General features: G+C 41.5%; 1 protein-coding gene and 1 pseudogene across 1 annotated transcript in view; one reads left to right on the top strand and one right to left on the bottom strand.

The window, feature by feature from the left end:
* ZNF638 (zinc finger protein 638) overlaps positions 1–22,104 on the top strand; it is a 121,057-nt gene that overhangs the window by 7,934 nt on the left and 91,019 nt on the right. The window lies entirely within an intron of this gene.
* Positions 8,878–9,589, bottom strand: LOC126024667 (U2 small nuclear ribonucleoprotein B''-like; annotated as a pseudogene).

Genomic DNA, 22,104 nt, shown 5'->3' with positions numbered 1-22,104 from the left:
AGAAAAAATGAAATCTTGTAGTTTGTTTAGTTTGAATGGAAGTAAATCAAATTATGCTGAATGAAATGAGTCAAAGTGAAAAGGATTAATACCAAATGATCGTTCTCATCTGTGGAGTATAATGATAGTAAGGAGAAAATGACAAATGATAGTGACCCTGAGAGTATCTGCAAAACTGAGCCTGCTATAGCAGAAGTCTCATGTCATAATCCCAGCAAATTGGGGAGCGTGGTCTGGAAGCAAAGGCCGACACAGGAAATAATCCACATAAGGTTAAAAAGAATAAAAACAGTTTCAAGAAACTTCCATCACAAAAGCTTTCCACTCACTGGCAAAATATACCAACAGGCATAGACTAGTTATGGAAACTGAAACCACAAGCAGGGAGACCCAAGGTCTTTATTGGGAAGAGAAGGTCCACTCCCATGACTGGAGAACTGTTTGGGGGAAGAGGCCAATCCAGAGGTACTTCCAGTCCATGAGTGACAAGAACAAGCAAAGAAATTGAAAAGTAGAAAATTCCTAATTATTAATTTCATCATAGTAAATATGTACTAGCTCAGAAGTCATTAAGACTTCTTCCTCTTCTCCCTTCTTCAGCCTCTGGGAGCAGCTTCAATGAAAATTCTTTTTTTTTTGTTTTTTGTTTTTTGTTTTTGGGCCATAACTGGCGGTGCTCAGGGGTTACTCCTGGCTCTCTGCTCAGAAATAGCTCCTGGCAGGCACGGGGGACCATATGGGACACCGGGATTCGAACCAACCACCTTTGGTCCTGGATCGGCTGCTTGCAAGGCAAATGCTGCTGTGCTATCTCTCCGGGCCCAAGGAAAATTCTTAAAAAAAAAAAAAAAAAAAAAAAGGGGCCAGTGAGGTGGCGCTAGAGGTTAAGTGTCTGCCTTGCAAGCGCTAGCCAAGGAAGGACCGTGGTTCGATCTCCCGGCATCCCATATGGTCCCCCCAAGCCAGGGGCAATTTCTGAGTGCTTAGCCAGGACTAACCCCTGAGCATCAAACGGGTGTCCCCCCCAAAACAAAACAAAACAAAAACAAAAACAAAAAAATTCTCTGAAAACTTAAGAGGTGAAATCATTAGAAAATAAAATACAAAAAAATACATAAGGTATTTTGTTTGTTTTTGAGCAATTCTGTGTTCAAGCCTTAATCCTGGCTCTGCTATCAGGGATCACTCCTGGCACCATATGTGTGTGGTGCCAGGGGTTGAAACTGAATCAGCTGCATATAAGGTAAGTGTTGTGCTATCAGGCGCTGTCCTTACATTCATGAGTGTCTGTTGTTGCTTTATTGAAATTCTTTGCTTTGGGAGCAGATGTCTGTCATCTCTGACAGGCCGCCCTGTACTTCTCTCTCCCTGGCACTGTTATTCTCACCCTGGCTCAGAGGCAGCTATGGCTCTGCTTCTTCAATTGCCCTCTGTGTGTTGCTTTTCATAGAATTATAGACACTAAAGATTCTCTATTAAAACATTTGACAGCAAGGGAAAGTTTTTTTTTCTAAAGTTCTCAAACTTAGTTCAAGAAAACAGAAGGTGAGGGGGGGAAATAAGGAACAATGGAAAATGTTTTTCTTTTCTTTTTTTTTTTTTGTGGTTTTTGGGTCACACCCGGCAGCGCTCAGGGGTTATTCCTGGCTCCATGCTCAGAAATTGCTCCTGGCAGGCACGGGGGACCATATGGGACACCGGGATTCGAACTGATGACCTCCTGCATGAAAGGCAAACACCTTACCTCCATGCTATCTCTCCGGGCCCGGAAAATGTTTTTCTAAATGTTAATTTATAAGTACTATTAGAGTGCTCTATTTTCTTTAGTTTATTGAGTGTTTAAATTTTGTTTTGTTTTGTTTTTGGGCCTCACCTGGTGACATTCAGGGTTTATTTCTGGCTCTGTGCTTAGAAATTGCTCCTGGCAGGCTGGGGGACCATATGGATGTCAGGAATTGAACCCGGATCTGTTCCGGGTGGCCTTGTGCAAGGCAGTTGCCCTAATGCTGTGTGTCACTCTGGCCCCTATGTGTTTAACTTTTTGTTTTGTTTTGCTTTATTTTTGGGTCACACTCAGCAGCGCTCAGGTACTCCTGGCTCTGTGCTCAGAAATTGACCCTGGTAGGCTCAGGGTACCATAGGGGATGGTGGGATTCAAACCACTGTCAGTCCTGGGTCAGTTGCTTGCAAGGCAAACACCCTTCTGTTATGCTATCTCTCTGGCCCTGTGTGTTTACATTTTAATTTTGCTGAGTGTTTAGAAAAATATGGCTATGTAAGGAAATAACAATATGAAAGGAAAACATGGCTACTATCCATGTCACATTTCTCCTTGATCCATTTTGATCATCAGGTGGTTTAACTGGGAGTTATGTTTCTGAATGTGCTCTTTGGTGGTTCGTCAAGTGTAATCCTTATGCTAGCAGCCAATCCTGGCATTGTCTGAGGGCTTATTAGAAAATGCAAGTTCTTAGGCCCGAAGAGGTAGCACAGCGGTGTTTGCCTTGCAAGCAGCTGATCCAGGACCAAGGTGGTTGGTTCGAATCTCGGTGTCCCATATGGTCCCCCGTGCCTGCCAGGAGCTATTTCTGAGCAGATAGCCAGGAGTAACCCCTGAGCATCGCCGGGTGTGGCCCAAAAACCAAAAAAAAAAAAAAGAAAAAAAGAAATTCAAGTTCTTGTGAACTAGAGAGATTGCTTAATAAGCTGGAGCCCAGGCTTTGCATACAGGAGGCCTAGATCTAACTTGGTACTGTATATGGCCTCCTGAGCATCAGTGATTTTGAGCATGAGCTGGGAATAAATTTTAATTGAGGAGAGGAGGAAGAGGAAGAAATGAAAAAAGAGGGACAAGGGGTCAGAGAGTAGCATGGGCATTTGCCTTGCATGCAGAAGGATGGTGGTTCGAATCCCAGAATCCGGTATCCCATATGGTCTCCTGAGCCTGCCAGGAGTGATTTCTGGGCTGAGAGCCAGGAGCAACCCCTGAGGCACTGCTGGGTGTGACAGGAAAAAAAAAAAAAAGAAATTGCTCCCAGGAGGCCTGAGCAGTAGCGCAGTTTGCCTTGTTGGCAGCTGACCCAGGATGGACCGCAGTTTGATCCTCTGCATCCCATATGGTCCCCCAAGCCAGGAACGGTTTCTGAGCCCATAGTCAGGAGTAATCTCTGAAGGTCACTGGGTGTGGCCCAAAAACAAAAACAAAACAAAAAAATTGCTCTTGGCAGACTTAGGGATTTTGGGGATCAAACTCAAGTTGACTGTGTACAAGGCAAATGCTCTACCTGCTGTGCTATCACTCCTGCTCTCCAGATTTAAAGAGTAAGAAACTCTTGATAGGTAAGTGTGGGAGAGACAGAACAGGAGTAAGGTGTTTACCTTGCAGTCAGCTGACACAGTTTGATCACCAGCACTGAAAATGACTCCCCAAGCACTCATGTAGTAAGCCCTGTGCACAACGAGGTGTGACCCAAAGCCCCCACTCATCCAAAGGAAGTATCTTTTAAGAGTAGAATGAAGGGTTAGCAATCTGTATATGAACAAAATTTTCAGGTAGTTCTTCATTTGTTGTTTTGGGGCCATATCCAGCAGTGCTCAGAGCTTACTCCTGGCTCTGCGCTCTGGATCTCTCCTAGTGGTGCTCAAAGGACTAATTAGAATGCCGGGGATAAAACTCAGGTTTGCTGAATGCAAAGCAAACACCCTGCTTGCTGTGTTATTGCTCTAGCCCACCTTTCAGATACTTCTAATTTACACTAAAGTTTGAGAGTCACAGTTCTATTGAACTTCGGTTTAACTGTTAAATTCATACATGAAAATCCAAGACAATTTTCAAATTTCTATATTGTCTTCATGCTTCTCTGACATTGCTTGATGGGATATATTAGATATGTTGTTAAACTGTAAAACTCCATTGTTGTAGTTATAGTAAGTTCACTTTTTTTTTTTTTTTGCCATGCTCTGAAGTGATCAGGGGCTACTCCTGGCTTAGAAATTGCTCCTGGCAGGCTCCGGAGACCAGATAGATGTTGGGAATTGAACTCAGGTCCATCCTGGGTTGGCTGCATGCAAGGCAATGCTTGGCAAAACACTCGGGCCTGTAAGTTCATCTTTTGAATGACAGGTGTTAATTTTTGGGGTAATAGGAAAGACAGATGCCTTGTCACTTTTTGAAGAGGTAACTTATCTTGGCATACCAAATAAACAGTTTATTTGGTATCCCAGGAACTATTGATAATAGTTTCATAGTTTAGAGACAATTATTTTCATTTTCATACTTTATATAAATAATTATTGAAGAAAATAGATCAGAGTATGTCTCATCTAGGTTCAGTTTCATTTTTGGAGGCAAGAGCGGTGGCGCAAGCTGTAAGGCATCTGTCTGCCTTGCATATGCTAGCCTAGGATGGACCGCGGTTTGGTCCCCCAAGCCAGGAGCGATTTCCAAGTGCATAGCCAAGAGTAAGCCCTGAACGTCATCGGGTGTGGCCCAAAAAACAAAACAAAACAAAAAAACAAAAACACAACTCAATTTCTTTTTTTGGAAGGGGGTACATTGGTGCTCAGAGTTACTCCTGGCTCTGCCTTCAGAAATTGCTCCTGGCAGACTTGGGGGACCACATAGAATGCTGGTCTGTTCCTGGTCTGCATGTGCAAGGCAAACACCCTACTGCTGTGCTGTCCCTTCAGCCCCGAAGTTCAATTTCCTTCATTGTGAGAACGTCAAAATGAAATTTGAGCAAGAGACATAGGCCAGGGGTTAAGGTACTTACCTTGCATGCACTGATCATGGTTCAATCCCAGTACTACATATGATTTACTGAGCATTACCAGGAGTAATCCCTGGATACAGAACCAGGAGTAAGCCCTGATCATTGCTGTATGTGGACCAAAACAGAAAAGATATCTGACACTATCTGCTATTATAAACATGATTAAAAAAATATCAACAATAAAAAAGGGGGGGGAATCTAGGAATAAAGGAGAACATTTTCAAGTTGGAAAAGAAAATATAAAAATAATACAAAGGTGAGACAGACTCACCGTGGTACACTGAAAGAATGAACTTTGGTACACCCAGGTATAGATAGCCTCCTGAGTGAGAAAAAAATACTCTCTCTTTTTTTTTTTTTTAATTATTTTTAAAATACTGACTCTCTTGAGACCTCCCTGGCAGTTGTGAGGACTGATCATGGTGACATAGGAGAGAAGTACCTTGAGACTACAAAAGGAATCATGGTAGAGCAATGCAAAACCCACCATTTCAGGTGGGTGAAGATTGCCAGCTTGAAGACAAAATCAGTTCAAATCCCCCAAATATCCTCTCTGAAATGGAATTCAGAGAAGAAATGCTTAGGATGTTAAGTGAGCTCAAAGAAACAATGGACTAGACTGCCAATAAAACACAGATTTATGAGAGCGGAAATAAGAAAAATACAAACAGGGCCCGGAGAGATAGCACAGCAGCATTTGCCTTGCAAGTAGCCGATCCAGGACCTAAGATGGTTGGTTCGAATCCCGGTGTCCCATATGGTCCCCCATGCCTGCCAGGAGCTATTTCTGAACAGACAGCCAGGAGTAACCCCTGAGCACCGCCGGGTGTGGCCCAAAAACCAAAAAGAAAAGAAAAAAAAAAAAAGAAAAATACAAACAGAAATGTTAGAACTGAAAAACTTGGTAAGTGAAATGAAAAAATTCTGAGGTTGGAGTGGTAGCACAGCAAATAGGATATTTACTTTGTACAAGGCCGAGTTGGATTAGATCCCTGGCATCCCGTATGGTTCCTTTAGGCTGCCAGAAGTGATTTTTGAGCACAGAGCCTGAGTAACCCCTGAGTGCTTCTGGTGTGACCTCAAACCAAAAACAAACAGCAACAACAACTATCACAACACATTAAAAAAGAAATGAAAAGTTCTTTGGAAAGCATTACCAGCAGAGTAATAGCTGCTGAGACAGAATCAGTAAGTTCAAAGACGAAGTTCAAAGAGGGGTTGGAGCTGTAGCACAGCTGTAAGGTGTTTGCCTTGCATATAGCTGACCTAGGACTGACCTGGGTTTAATTCCCGGCAATCATATGGTCCTCCCAGCCTTCAAGGAGCAGAGCCAGGAGTGACCTCTGAGTGTCGCTGGGTGTGGCCCACCTCTCCTAGAGAAAAACCTCCAGAAAACAATAGAAGATGGAAAAAAGCCACAAAATGAATGAACAAACGATGGGGAAAAATCCTCAAAATAAATGAACAGACAATAGAACTTTAGGAACAACAGGAACAGCATAAGAATAACTCGGGTCCCAGAGAGCTAGGAAGAAATCTCGTATGAAAGACATAATTTCAGAGAAGTTGTCAGAGATGAAGAGTGCATGTCCTTACATCCTGGATGCCTGAAGAGTACCAGCTAAATGAGACCAGAATTAAAGTGCCCCAAGGCACATCCAAGTCGCAATGATGAAAACCACAGCTACTGAAAGCAACAAGACCAAAATAGACAAAGATTCATCCTTAAGATTTATAGCAAATTTCTCTTTTTCTTTTTTTTCTTTTCTTTTTATTTTTATTTTTTGCCCTTTTTTTGTTTTTTGGGCCACACCCAGTGACGCTCAGAAGTTACTGCTGCCTATGCCCTCAGAAATTGCTCCTGGCTTGGAGGACCATATGGGATGTCCGGGAATCGAACTGAACTGCAGTCAGTTCTTGGCTAGACACCTTACCACTTGCACCACCGCTCCGGCCGCAATTTACAGCAAATTTATCCCAAACAGCCCTCTAAGGCTGAAGCCAGTGGTTATAGTGAAGATCTCAATGAAATGAATGTTTCACTAAAAATGCTTTACCTAGCCTCATTCATGTTTGAAGAAATTAGCTTTATGGATAATCAACAGCTCAGGAATTTTACAGACTCAACACCAACTTTAAAAGAACTGAAGGGATACTTTATGGCAGACAAACTCCACAAACACCAAATTTCTACAAGAAGATGCCATAAAATTTTTTTTTTTGTTTTTGTTTTTGGGTCACACCCAGGAGCGCTCAGGGGCTACTCCTGGCTCAATGCTCAGAAATCACTCCTGGCAGGCTCGGGGGACCATATGGGCTGCCGGAATTAGGACCACCGTCCTTTTGCATGCAAGGCAAACACCCTACCTCCATGCTAGCTCTCCAGCCCTAAATTTTTTTTTTTTTGGGTCACATCCTGCAGTGCTCAGGGCTTACTCCTGACTCCAGGCTCGGGGGACCATATGGGATCCCTGGATCTGAACCAATGACCTGCATGAAAGTCAAATGCCTTACCTCCATGTTATCTCTCCAGCCCCATTTTTTTTTTTAGGTTTTGGGCCACATTTGGCGGTGCTCAGGGCTCACTCTTGTCTCTAAAAAACAACCCAAAAGATCAGTGAAAGCAAGGGTTACTTCTTAAAAAGAATAAAAAAGATCGATGACCCATTAGACTCACGAAGAGAGAATTCTAATAAACTGAATCAGAAATGAAAGGGGATGTCACACTGAAACATATATAGATATTCAAAGGATAATCAGACATTACTTTGAGAATCTTTATGCTACAAAAAAAAGAGAACCTAGAAGAAATAGATAAATTCTTGGACTCGTAACTTCCCAAGGTTGAACAAGATGATTTGTAACACCTGAACACACCTATCACTATTGAGGACATTGAAATAATAATAAAAATATTCCACCAAAGGGCCAGAGAGATAGCAGGGAGGTAAGGCATTTGCCTTGTATGCAAAAGGTAGGTGGTTTGAATCCCGGCATCCCATATGGTCCCCCGAGCCTGCCAGGAGCGATTTCTGAGCATTGAGCCAGGAGTAACCCCTGAATGCTGCCAGGTGTGACCCCCCCAAAAAAAATTCCCCCAAACAGAAGTTTGGGCCCATATGGATTCACTAGAGAATTCTTTTTTTTTTTTTTTTTTTTTTTTTTTTTTGGTTTTTGGGCCACACCCGGTGGTGCTCAGGGGTTACTCCTGGCTGTCTGCTCAGAAATAGCTCCTGGCAGGCACGGGGGACCATATGGGACACCGGGATTCGGACCAACCACCTTTGGTCCTGGATCAGCTGCTTGCAAAGCAAACACCGCTGTGCTATCTCTCCGGGCCCAAGAATTCTTTCAAACCTTTAAAGAGGACCCTGAGTGACCCCTGAGTTCAGAACCATAGTAAGCCTTGAGCACCACTGGCTATAGCCCCAAAGCCAATTAAAAAAAAATTGTGTATATATATATATGGCCCGGAGAGATAGCACAGCAGCTTTTGCCTTGCAAGCAGCCGATCCAGGATCAAAGGTGGTTGGTTCAAATCCCGGTGTCCCATATGGTCCCCCGTGCCTGCCAGGAACTATTTCTGAGCAGACAGCCAGGAGTAACCCCTGAGCATCGCCGGTTGTGGCCCAAAAACATATATATATATATATATATATATATATACATACACACACATACACACATAAGTAAAAATATTTTTGACAAGATCAGCTTTTAAGGAAATGCAATGAACACCACAATGAGGAGGCCTGAGCTATATATAGCACAGATGAAATGGTATCTGCCTTGCACATGGCCAACCCATGTTTGATCCCCGTCATCCTATGTGGTTTCCCAAGCCCACCAAGGAGTTATTCCTGACTGAAGAGTCTGGAAAAGTAATCTCTGAGTGCTGTAGGGTTTGCCCCTCTCCCCTCAAAAGCCATTTCAAGCTCAAGACTAGGTAATTTTAAGCCTGTACAAAATTTCACCTTCCTTCCTCATTGTGATAATTGAGAATATCACATAATTGAAGATAAACTCCAATTGTCACAATGCCAGGCCAAATTCAAAAAAATACTATAAATACCACTAAACCTTTTTAGGTTAAGTATTTCCAGTGTTATTTCATGGCATAGACAATTTTTGTGGCATGGATGGTGTGATCTTAAATCCTCTGAGATAATCCTGGCAGCTCCAACCTGTCATTTTTAAATGCAACAAAAATATCCTGTCTCTCAGGTACATCTTTGAAACCAAGGAACTGATTAAATAGCATGGATAACACTGTCTCATTAGTCTCTTCTGATAAATTATTCAGAAATAAAATATAGTCTGGTGGGTAATATTACAGGGACCTGAAGATCTGGTGTTACGTTTCTTTTGGGTTTTGTCTGAATCTAATATTTCAGACCATGCTTTTTGTTTGCAGTTATTGCAGTCTGTTCCACAGTTTTTGGCTGTTTTCTTTTTTTTCTTTGTTCCTCAAAGTGCCATGCATCTTTAATATTATTTCAGAATCTGGTTTTGCATACTGGATTCTCATTGATTTACCATAAAATAGAAATTCTTGTAATTGCCTTTAAGGGATTAGTGGATGAACCAAGTTTCTTAAACATAAAAGCTCACGGTGCTTAAATAAATTATATATATATAAAACAAAAGCTTGTGGTCTCATCTTCATGGTCTTTAAAGCCATAATTGAGAAAACAGTGCATATTAGCACTCTTTTTAGTTCTTTTCTTAAATCCAACCCCTAATTATTCAGATTCTTGCTATGAATCCACAGTATTCAGATTATTGATCAAAATAGTATAGTTTGGTTTCATATTCATGATTTTCTTTTTTTTTTTTTTTTTTTTTTTGTGGTTTTTGGGTCACACCTGGCAGTGCTCAGGGGTTATTTCTGGCTCCAGGCTCAGAAATTGCTCCTGGCAGGCACAGGGGACCATATGGGGCGCCGGGATTCAAACTGATGACCTCCTGCATGAAAGGCAAACGCCTTACCTCCATGCTATCTCTCCGGCCCCATATTCATGATTTTCAAGCAACCAAAGAGAACAGATATCAAAACCCTAGATATTCACTTTTTTTTTTTGGTTTTTGGGCTCTTATGGGTTACTCCTGGCTCTGCTCAGAAATCGCTCGTGGCAGGCACGTAGAACATTATGGGATACTGAGACAAATTCGAGTCACTATCCTGGATCTGTAGGCAAATGCCCTTACACGTTGTACTACTTCTTTAGGCTTAAACACAAAAAAAGATTATTAACACGAAAAAAGATGTTATTCTTGTTATATGCAACAATCTGACTAGACTATTATGCCCTTGAGCCATATTCTTGGTGTCTTTTTTTTGAAGACAGCATGTTTGAAGGCAGGCAGGCCCAAGCATTGTTTGGGGGTACACAAGACTGAACATAGTACTTCATTCTAGGCATATGCTCTACCCTTCGTACTATCTCCTTGCTTCCCTGCTCAAAACTTGTTTTAGATTACAGTATCAGGAGTCAGGGAGTAACATGCTTTGAGGTCTAATGCCTAGAATTGAATCCCTAGCACTCCCTAGCTTTGAGGCATGTAACCCTGGCTCCTGAATACTTGCTTGGCACTGGCCAAGCAAGCTTCAGGCCCTCACTGTCAAATGCTTCTCATGGGAAATAGCACCAAAGCACTACTAGGGAAGACCTCACAAATAGTAAAATAAATAGGACTAGAACCATAGTACAACAGGGAGGGCATTTGTCTTGCATGCTGCCTACTCAGGTTCGACCCCTGGTATCTTGTGATCTGAGTGAGCACCGCCAGGAGTATTTCCTGAATGCAGAACCAGGCGTTACCCCTGAATATAAATGGATATCCCACCTCCTGCCCCCAAAAGTGAAAAACTAATAAAGATTAAATCGTATTTAGCATTCCCACTCTGGAGTTTTTGCAGAATGGAAAGCAGTTATAATGTTATAAATACGGACTACAGATAATAAGATTTATAATAGCTTTGAATGTGGAAATAATCTGTTTATAGATGGTTAAGAGATTAGCAAAATGTGGTATATACATGTACAGTGGATGTTATCCATTCTTAAAATGTAAGGGAAGGACTGGAGAGATAATAGGTTGCTTATCTTGTGCTCAGACAACCCAGGTTCAATTTCTGGCATCTCATATAGTCCCCTCAGAACTATGAGGAGTAATTCCTGAGCTTTAGCACAGCTTGATGTGGTGCTCCTCCCTCCAGAGTAGAAGGGTGTTCTGTACTATACTAGAACATAGACAATTGAAAGGAATTATGTGTCTAAGTAAAATGAACCTATTGCAAAAGGAAAGATGCTATATGATCATTTGATGTACTTAGAGACAGAATTAATGGTGGTTTCTAGGGCCTGTAGTGGAGAGAGATGGGAAGTTATAGTATAGAGTTTCATTTGTCCAAAATGAAAGCAGTCACGAGATGAAGAGTAGGAGAATAATGAATTTCAGAATTTTGATTTTATGATGGAGGAAACAGGGAATCCAACTCTTAATAAGTTCAGTAGAGAGAACTGTCTTGAGATTATTGTGACTGAAAAGTCAACTAGATCTGGGTGGGGTGATGGCACAGCTCTCTCTCATCGTCTCTGCCTCTGCTTCTCTGTCTCTCTGACTCTGCATCTCATTTTTTTCAAAACTTACATTTATTGATTGATTGATTGTTGGGCCACATCCAGCAGTGCTCAAAGGTTACTCCTGGCTCTGCACTCAGATAAAAATAAAAATATTTAAATTAAAATTTAAATAAAGGGCCCGGAGAGATAGCACAGCGTTTGCCTTGCAAGCAGCCGATCCAGAACCAAAGGTGGTTGGTTCGAATCCCGGTGTCCCATATGGTCCCCCGTGCCTGCCAGGAGCTATTTCTGTGCAGACAGCCATAAGTAACTCCTGAGCACTGCCGGGTGTGGCCCAAAAACCAAAAAAAATGAATAAATAAAAAGAAATTAAATTTAATTTAATAAAAATTATTTTAAAAAAGTTTAAGGGGCCGGAGAGATAGCATGGAGGGAAGGCTTTTGCCTTGTGTGCAGAAGGACGGTGGTTTGAATCCCGGCATCCCATATGGTCCCCCAAGCCTGCCAGGATTGAATTCTGAGCGTAGAGCCAGGAGTAACCCCTGAGTGCTTCCGGATGTGACCCAAAAAGCAAGCAAAAAAATTTAGGGCCCCATAGAAAATCATGTAAAATATCAAAGCAATAATGTGTTCAATATTTTTAAATATATAAATTACTTCATTTAAAGACCATGTATCATGATATACATAGTTGATTCATAATACTTTGTCCCTAGGTAAGTGGGAGTGAAATTATTAAAAAAGAAAAGAAAAGAAGAAAAAAAAATGAGTACAGAAACGAGAAAATTTGTGAAAAATATTGTATTTCTTAATGAGATTATTAAGTCATTGTCAGGTTTATTAAACTCTTGTTGCTAGTTCATTTTGTTACCTCTTTTGTTTCTGAACATTAGGTGGTTTCAAATACACTTTGACATCCAAATTGATGTGTTCCTGTGGGGATGATAGTATTAAAAAAATTGGAGTTTGGGTGTGGCCCCAAAATCAATCAATCAATAAAGTTTATAAAATAAAGATTTAAAAATAATTGGAGTTAGAGAAGTTCAAGTCCAAGAGTTCCAAGTACTATTGCTGATACTATGGCTTTTGTGGGGTGTGTTTTCAGCTGCCAGACCTTCGGAAGTATAAAAGGTCAGGAAAGGCGGAGTGGGTGTGAGCAGGGTGCCTGCACTCACTTTGAAAAAGTCCTGGTGATGTCAGCCCAAATACCTGCATACCTGGAATTTCATCTCTTGTGAGAGGCTTTGAGGAGTGGTGAAGAAGGGCCATTTGCAAAGTGGCATTTGTAGTGGCGGGTGCAGCAAGTGTGACTTTGGCAAGGCAGGGACTTGACCCTGCTCTGTTCCCAAGATTGCCAGCTTTCAGCTGTGTGGCCAGTATCTATAATTTTTCATGACTTGGTGCAGACATGGCAACTGCATTTGTCAAAAGGTGTTCAATTTTGTTTGAATTCCTAACCAGAATCATTGAAGGAATATCACAATAGGTTGAGTAAATTTGTTGTGTGCAGGAGATCTGGCTTTGATCCCTGAGCACCTCCAGAAGCCACCCATAAGCACTGACCTGTGAGTAGACCCTGGGAGTAGACCCTGAGTATTGCCAGGTATTGCCAGATGTGGTCCCCAATCAAAAGAATTACGGTACTTAAATTTTTTCAGCTGCAATACTGTAAAAGACCACAAGGTGGCAAAAGAACTCTAGAATGTCTTAAAAATAAATCAGTAGGTCTTAACTTTGATATTATTTATGAGACTGACGCGCTGCCTACTGTGCTAAGAAGGCGATAACTTTGACATTATTTAAAATTTTTTTTTACCCAATCCTTCCATTTGTTGTTGTTATGATGACCTAGGGTCACATGGGAATTCCAAATGTCAGTGCAGTCTGGATCACACCCATTTTCTGGGTTGAAGCCAGAACATGGAGCTATCCTTGGATCACCCAAAATGCCCTTTTAAAAAAGATTTGGGAGAGGCAGTTATTAGAACAGATGTTCCCTGGTGAGAATAAGGAAAAGGAAAATTGAGGATGTCTGTATTTCAAAGTTTTTGAAAGGATCAAAATACTTTTTCTGCCAGTTTTTAAAAAAAATTTTTTTTTGTTTTGTTTTGCTTTTGGGCCACACCGGGTGATGCTCAGGGAGCATGTGGAGTGCTGGGGATAGAACCCAGGTGAACTGTGCAATGCAATTATTCTGCCCACTGTACTATGTCTCCAGCTCCATCTGAAAGGATCTCTAAGATGATAAAAAAAAAACTGTTAAGGATCTGATATCATGGGGTCTGAGAGATAACGCATTAGACTGAGCACAGACTTTTCGTGCAAAAGGACCAGGTTTGGCCCCTTGTGAGGTGGGCGGGGCAAGCCCAACAATTCACCCCTCCTGCCAAAACTTTGGTTGCTGTACATATAGACACACCCAACACTCACCCAACAAACTACCTGTATCACTAATGACCCAGCTTCACACTTTTCCACTAATCTCTGCAGAGACACCTAACAGCCCCAAACTCCAGGTATGCTGGTGCTTGACTGACCACTCAGGAACACTTTGGAACCAGGGCCAATGACCTCATCCTCTTGCTCTCCCCAATCCCCTTCTTTGTATTTCCAGAAGTCCTAGAAACCGCATCCACGATCCAGAGATTCTTGAAGTCCTGGACTATGCTATGGCTTAACACAGTTGCACAACACCTCCATAGTTCTAACACTGACATTCCAGTAGGAATATACCAAATTAGAAATGAAATTATCATAAAAGCACATAAGCCCAACAAACAAAATCAACAAGAGTGCTCACTAGCAATAAACAACACAGTAAATATTCAGACAGTGATGTAATGATCCCATTGTAAGATACACCACTTTTCACAAATTTTCTCTTAATCAAGCCTTTTTTGATCATTCCATTATCATTATTGTAACAAGCAGTATTTAAATATTCATACCAGCCAAGGGAAAGTCTTTTGAGAGAGGTTGGGCAACTAGGACAATGTTTCAGGGAACGTTACACTGGTCTTGAAATTGGTGTTAGAATATTGAATGCCAGAAACAGTTGCTGGGGCCTGAGCAACTGAGCAGATAGGGCATTTGCCTTGCACACAGCTGATCTGGGTTTGATGCTTGGATTCCATATGATCCCCTGGGCCTGCCAGGAGTGATTTCTGAGTGCAGAGCCTGGAATAATTCCTGATCGCTGCTGGGTGTGGCCCCCAAATAAAAAAGAAAATAACTATTATGAACACCTCCTAATGTTTTATTTTGTTTTGTTTTGTTTTGTTTTTGGGTCACACCCGACAGCACGGAACCGGATCCTATGGGATGCCAGGAATTGAACTGGGGTCCCTCAGGGTTGAATGTGTGCATGGCAAACGCTCTACTGCTATGCTGTAGCTCTAGCGCATCTCATGATGTTTAAAATAAAGAAAAAGAAATGTATATATATTTTTTGTTTTTGGGTCACACCTGGCAGTGCTCTGGCTACTCCTGGCTCTATGCCCAGAAATACCCACGGCAGGTTCGGGGGACTATATGGGGGGATGCTGGGATTCAAACCACTGTCCTTCTGCATGCAAGGTAAACACCTTACCTCTGTGCTATCTCTTCAGCCCCAAGAAAAACAATTTTGAAAGGCCCAAGTTCATCCCTGTTACCTACTGGTCCCCAAAGCACTGACTGGGTGTGACTTCCAAAACAAAACAAAAGTTATATCACTTTTGTACAGAATTCTAAAAAAATCAAACTCATAAAGAATAAAGACAGAATAACTGCTTCACATGGGTGTAGGGCAGGGTTCTGCAACCTTTAAGGCATAAAGAGCCACTTGGACTTGTTTTTGAAGGGAAAAAAAACCTGGGAGCAGCAAAACCATTGTGACATTTAAAACAAATATAGCACTTCATACATTGTTTCTTAATGCTATATATACAGAATCCTGCAATTAGCTGTCGATCTGAAGAAAAAAAGAACTTTTTAAATTTACCAATGTAAGATATATTTGTGCAAATTAATAGCCAATTAACATTTACTTTATCTGTTTAATGAGATTTTTTTCTCCTGAACCTCAGCACAATGTCTGCACATCAGGGCTGTAAGACATTACCTTCATTTCGCACAAGCTTGTAAGCTATCATCTTTGCTTGATCCCCCTCAGAATTACTCCTCCTCATAGAAATAAACGTTTAATTAACAAGTCACCTTTTTTTTTTTTTTTTTGAGTCACACCCTGCAGTGCTCAGGGGTTACTTCTGATTCTATGCTCAGGGGACCATATGGAATGCCGGGATTCAAACCACCGTCCTTCTGCATGAAAGGCAAACGCCTTACCTCCATGCTATCTTTCCGACCCCAAAATTAATATTATTTTAGCATTCAAATAAAACTTCTAGTTTCTTTTTTTCTTTTTGGTTTTTGGGTCACACCCAGCGACTCCTGGCTCTACTCAGAAATCTCTCCTGGCAAGCACAGGGGTGAGGGTGGGGATGTAGGGATTAACTCCAGCTGATTGTTTACTAATAGGCACATTATGCTTTTTATTTTTGTTTTGCTTGTGTGTGTGTGTGTGTGTGTGTGTGTGTGTGTGTGTGTGTGGTTTTTTTTTTTTTTTTTTTTTTTTTTTGGTTTTTGGGCCACACCCGTTTGACGCTCAGGGGTTACTCCTGGCTATGTGCTCAGAAATCGTCCCTGGCTTGGGGGGACCATATGGGACGCCGGGGGATCGAACCGAGGTCCTTCCTTGGCTAGCGCTTGCAAGGCAGACACCTTACCTCCAGCGCCACCTACCCGGCCCGTGTGTGTGGTTTTTGGATTACACCCGGCAGTGCTCTGGGGAAACTTCTGGCTCCATGCTCAGAAATTGCTCCTGGCAAGCACGGGGGACCATATGGGAAGCCGGATTCGAACTGATGACCTTTTGCATGAAAGGCGAATGCCTTACCTCCATGCTATCTCTCCGGCCCCTCCTTTTTTATTTTCAAAGAATTAAGATTCTAATCTTCATATAACATGTAAATTAGTTACCAAAAATTTAGAAGCTTGTAATACATAGATACATATGTAGCGATATATATTTTTCTTTTCCATGCTTGCAGTTGGACATTAGTGCTAATCTAGCCAGAAGTTCATATTCATGATAGTTGTTGGCAAGAGAATTTAATTCTTCCCCTTTTGGGTTTCTTAACAAATGAATAGCATGTCCTCATGCCATGGCAGCTGACTTTCTTCAGTCTGAGTAATTCAAAAGAGAGGTGGGAGAGTCAGACATAAACAGACCATTTTTATGACCTAATCTTGGAAGTCAAATAACAGCACTTCCACATTCTATTAGAAATAAATAAATCGCTAAGTCTGCTCTGTTTCGAAAGAAAGTGAAATCAAAGTTCATTTTATAGTGAATTGTGTTAAAGAATTAGTGGACAAATGTAGAATCACTTTAACAAGAAACAAACTGAATTCGGTTTTAATTCTGGATTTAATAGTCTTGATAAACATTTGAATATTTTTGTCTTACTTGCATATTTTTTGTAAGATGAAATTATGGTCTAAGATAAAAATATTAAAAATAGTTACTATTTTCTTAAAATAAATAATTTAAATGTTTTTAATTCACAGCAATGCCTACATTTAAAAAATTGTAGCCATTATTTCTTCCAAGCAGAAAAAAACATTAGAAATATAATGTACATAAAATGAGTTTATCATAAAAATAAAATAGTAGTTAAAATAAATTTTTTGAAATTTTGATAGTCAGAAAATAATTGCTTGTTCTTTTTTTTTGTTTTTGGTTTTTGGGCCACACCCAGTGACACTCAGGGGTTATTCCTGGCTATGTGCTCAGAAATCGCTCCTGGCTTGGGGGACTATATGGACGCCAGGGGATCGAACCACAGTCCTAGATCTGCCATGTGCAAGGCAAACCATAATTAGATTTTCTTGATATTTGGTTTGGTTTTTTTTTTTTGTGTTCGATTTTTTTTTTGCAGGACATGAAAGGACTGAGTGTTTTTCAAGTTTCATCATAGCTTCTGTATAAATCCCAATAATTAAATAAATTTTTTTTAGAAAAACACATTTTTCCTTTCTGTTGACTTATCTTTTATTTATATAATTTCATATTATATAATGTGGGGTCACACCTATTGGAGCTCAGGAGTTATTCCTGACTTTGCACTCAGGAATAACTAGTGGAGGGGATCTTATGACTTTGGGGGCCAGGTATTAAACCCAGGTTGCCACTTGCAAGGCAAGCGTTTTACCTGCTGTACTATCTCTCCAGCCCCCCTTACATTATATAATTTTAGGGGTATGCTTAACTCCTCTCTGTAATAAAGGTTTCACTCCATCCACCACCATTGTTCTATCATCACATGATCCCATGAGTCCACTAGGAGTGATCACTGGATTCAGAGCCAAGTAAGCCCTGAACACTACTCTGTGTAACTTCATGGGTGTAACTTCAACCCTTCCCTTAGCTCCCCACACAAATCTTCTCTCCTCTCATATGTCCCTTTACAAGGAGTTTAGCACTGGGGGGAGATAATTCTTGGGTGGAGGGATAGTACATAGATAATGTACTTTCCTTGCATACATGGCTTTTCCCTCCACCCATCCTGACTTCCACCAGTTGTGATTCCTGAGTGAGATTCAGGAGTAATCCCAGAACATAAATTGGGTGTGACCTAACCCACTGATTGCCCCCCCTCCTCTGAAAAAAAAAAAAAAAAAAGATAATTCTGTGACTTTTTTTGTTTTGTTTTGTTTTTTTGCGCCACACCCGGTGAAGCTTGGGTTACTCCTGGCTATGTGCTCAGAAATCGCTCCTGGCTTGGAGGACCATATGGGGCATTGGGGGATCGAACCACGGTCCATCCTAGGTTAGCACGTGCAAGGCAAACGCCCCTTTGCTTGTGCCACCGCTCCAGCCCCAATTCTAACTCTTAAACCATTTTTTTCTATGATGCTATTTATTTTTTTTTAATTATAATAATAATTTTTATTTTGACCAAAGTAGATTACATATCTCTCACAGTAATATTTTAGGTACTTATTAACATTGAATCAGGGGAATTTTCATCACCAAAGTTGTCCTCCCTCCACTCCGGTTCCCAGCTTGCATCCCATATCCCACTTCCTTAATCCCCGGGCTGCTAGTTTAAGTGGTCCCCTCTTTGTTTAGCTTGTTGTAGATTGGGTATTGATTCTCTTGTCGTTGGCTTTGGATTTGGTGTTTTTTTTGTTTGTTTGTTTGTTTTTTGGTTTTCTGGGCCACACCTGGCAGTGCTCAGGGATTACTCAGAAATAGCTCCTGGCAGGCACGGTGGACCATATGGGACACCGGGATTCGAACCAACCACCTTTGGTCCTGGATCGGCTGCTTGCAAGGGAAACGCTGCTGTGCTATCTCTCCGGGCCCAGGATTTGGTGTTATTTTTAAGTGTCTTATGAGACTGTATGATCTGGACTTTTGTCCCTTCATCCTCATCTTCTACATTATAACCCCCAACTGTGCTAGCTCTTTTTTTCCTCTATTCCTTCCTTTGGAGGAACAGGGAGGGCTTGTTTTTTGGGTCATACCCTGGCATACTCAGGGGATTATGTCTGACTCTGTACTCAGGAATCACTCTTGCTTGGGGGACCATATGGGATGCCTGGAACTGAACCTAGGTTGGGCATATACAAAGCCTCACCCAATGTAATATCTTTCCAGCTCCTATTCCAGAGCCTTTGTATAGAAAGTGCACAAAGCTCTTCTGATATCGGTGGCTTTCTACTTCCCTTTTATCTCTGCTCATATATCATATAATCAGAGAAAATTTCCTTAACTATTCTACCTTAACAAGTAACATCATCTATGTAGCTAAATAGAGCACACTCTGCTTTCCCTTAGTTCCCTAAACACACAGTTATAACGCAGAGCACACAGCCTGCTTTCTCCTAAACACACAGATCTCACAACCTACTTTCCCCTAACCTGATTAGCTGAAGCACACTATAAGTATCCCATTCTCACCTAAAATAAACAGTAAAGATCTCTCTCAGATCCGACACCCCCAGCAGAATCTACACCTCAATATTGCTTAATCATTTTTCTTATTCGCTTAATTTTTCCTATTTTATTTTTCTTGATTATTAAAATATCAATTTTATGAGTTGTATACTACATTTTTGTTGGCTGCTCTACCTGCCAATGCTTTGAATGGTGGCACAGAAGAAAAGCAGTCAAATGCTTTTATATCATTCACAATAACCTTTTTATATCATTCACAATAAAATTTAAAGTTTTGTGCTGGCGGGGTCGGAATGATAGCACAGCGGTAAGGCGTTTGCATGCAGTAACACAGGACAGACCCCTGCTCCCATATGGTCCCCTGAGCCTTCCAGGAGTGACTTATGAGTGGAGAGCCAGGAGTAACCCCAGAGCGCCCTTGAGTGTGACCCAAAAACCAAAAACAAAACAAACAAACAAAAAACAACTTTTTTTTTTGTGCAGGAACAATTGTACAGTGTGTAGGGTACTTACTTGCCTTGCATTCAGCCAACCCAGGTTGATCTCTGCACCTTGTATCATAGTCTCCCAAGCAAAGCCAGAAGTGATCTTTGAATAGAGCCAGGAGTAAGCCCTGAGTACCACTGTGTGTGGTATGGAAAACTAAACCAAAAGTTCTTAAATTAGCCTGTATTGTGGGCTGAATAATTTCCTCTCAAATTCATATGGCAGAGACCTATTCCTCCAAAGAGACTTTATTAAGATCTAAGCCCTTTAAAGAGTTGATTGGCATGAAGTGCCACAAGTGATTCCTAAACTAGTCTGACTGGTGTTCCAAGAGAGAGAGGCACCAGAATGTGTGTGCAGAGAGAAAAAGCAAGGCAAGAGATACAGAAAGAAGGCGGCCACCTGGTAGTCAAGGAGAAAGGCTATGGAGCATCTAAATCTAAATCAATCTACACTTACAGTCTCTTGAACTGTACAGAATCAAATTTTTACTTATACGCCACCCTGACTAGGGTATTCTGCTGTAACAGCCCCAATCACTAATACTCCCAAGATTTTCCAGTTTTCTTTCACATCACCTCCCAGGTCTCTTATTAATGCTTTTGCAACCTCTTGGGTATAGCAGTTTCATTTTTTGTATTTTCTTCAGTTTTTTTTTTTTTTTTTTGGTTTTTGGGCCACACCCTGTGACGCTCAGGGGTTACTCCTGGCTATGCGCTCAGAAGTTGCTCCTGGCTTCTTGGGGGACCATATGGGACGCCGGGGGATCGAACCGCGGTCCGTCCTAGGTTAGCGCAGGCAAGGCAGGCACCTTACCTCCAGCGCCACTGCCCGGCCCCATTTTCTTCAGTTTTGGGCCACACAGGCAGTGCTCAGAGATTACTCCTGGCTCTGTGCTCAGAAACATTCCTGGAAGGTTCTGGGGAGCATATGGGATGCTGGGACTCAAACCCAGTCTGTCCTGGGTCTGCCATATGCAAGACAAATGCCCTTGTACCCCTATGTCAGTTTCTGAAGTACTCTCATATTTTGGGACACTAGAGATTAAACTTAGAGCCTCACACATGCAAGGCAAGTGATCTGTATTCTAACTAGCGTTTTTGTACTTTCAGTGTTTATTCCAACTGGAATAATTTTTCTCCCATATATCTCTACTGCTTTATGCTCTTTAAGTAGGTTTTTGCTCTCTATGTCATGTTACTACTTTGTTTTTCTCCATGTATCGCCATCTGGCAGAAGGACACATTTGTTTATCTAGTTATTTATTTTTGGGTTTGGGGGCACACCCTGCGGCGCTCAGGGTTTACTTTTTACTCTGCATTCAGAAATTACTCCTGGCAAGCTCAGGATGCCTGGGACCAAACCAGTTGGCCACGTGCAAGGCAAACACCCTACTTGCTGGGTTGTTACTCTGGCCCTAGAATTGCTCATTTACTTCTTCGTTCTCTTGTCTTTTCCATACACTTTTGAGTCAGTGGTGTCCTCTGACTTACTGCCATCTCTGGTACCTAAAAGAGTTCCTGGCGCAGAGAACTCTTTGATCTCCAGCAACCCTCTAGTAATATGGGTCAGCTAATGAATTGCTCCCTGGGGTAAATTGGTTAATACAGATGAGAAGGTTTTTTAAAACTCATTTACATGTATATGGGATCTTATAAATTTGTTAATATTCTTTTTTTTTGGGGGGGGGGTCACACCTGGCAGCGCTTAGGAGTTACTCCTGGCTCTATGCTCAGAAATTCTATAAGCTGCATCATTAAGCTGTTCATGTATGCTCCTTCTTCCTTCCTGATGCGTGCTTGCAAAGCTATAAATTTTCCTCTCAGTACCGCTTTTGCTGTATCCCATAGGTTCTGATAGTTTGTGTTTTCTTTGTCGTTTGTTTCCAGGAAATTTTTGATTTCTTCTTTGATTTCATCTCGGACCCACTGGTTGTTCAGTAGTAGGCTGTTTAATTTCTGGGTGTTAAATTTTTTCTTCTGTGTCCCTTTGTAGTTCACATCTAACTTCAGAGCCTTGTGGTCAGCAAAGGTAGCCTGCAAAATTTCTATCTTATTTATTTATTTATTTATTGATTTATTTTGTTTTGTTTTTGGGCCACACCTGGTGTTGCTCAGGGGTTACTCTTGGCTATTTGCTCAGAAATAGCTCCTGGCAGGCACGGGGGACCATATGGGACACCGGGATTCGAACCAACCACCTTTGGTCCTGGATTGGCTGCTTGCAAGGCAAACGCCACTGTGCTATCTCTTCA

This window comes from Suncus etruscus, chromosome 12, assembly GCF_024139225.1.
Source record: "Suncus etruscus isolate mSunEtr1 chromosome 12, mSunEtr1.pri.cur, whole genome shotgun sequence".
Lineage (NCBI taxonomy): Eukaryota > Metazoa > Chordata > Mammalia > Eulipotyphla > Soricidae > Suncus > Suncus etruscus.
Note: the sequence above shows the minus strand (reverse complement) of the source record. Positions and strands in the feature narration are given on the sequence as shown.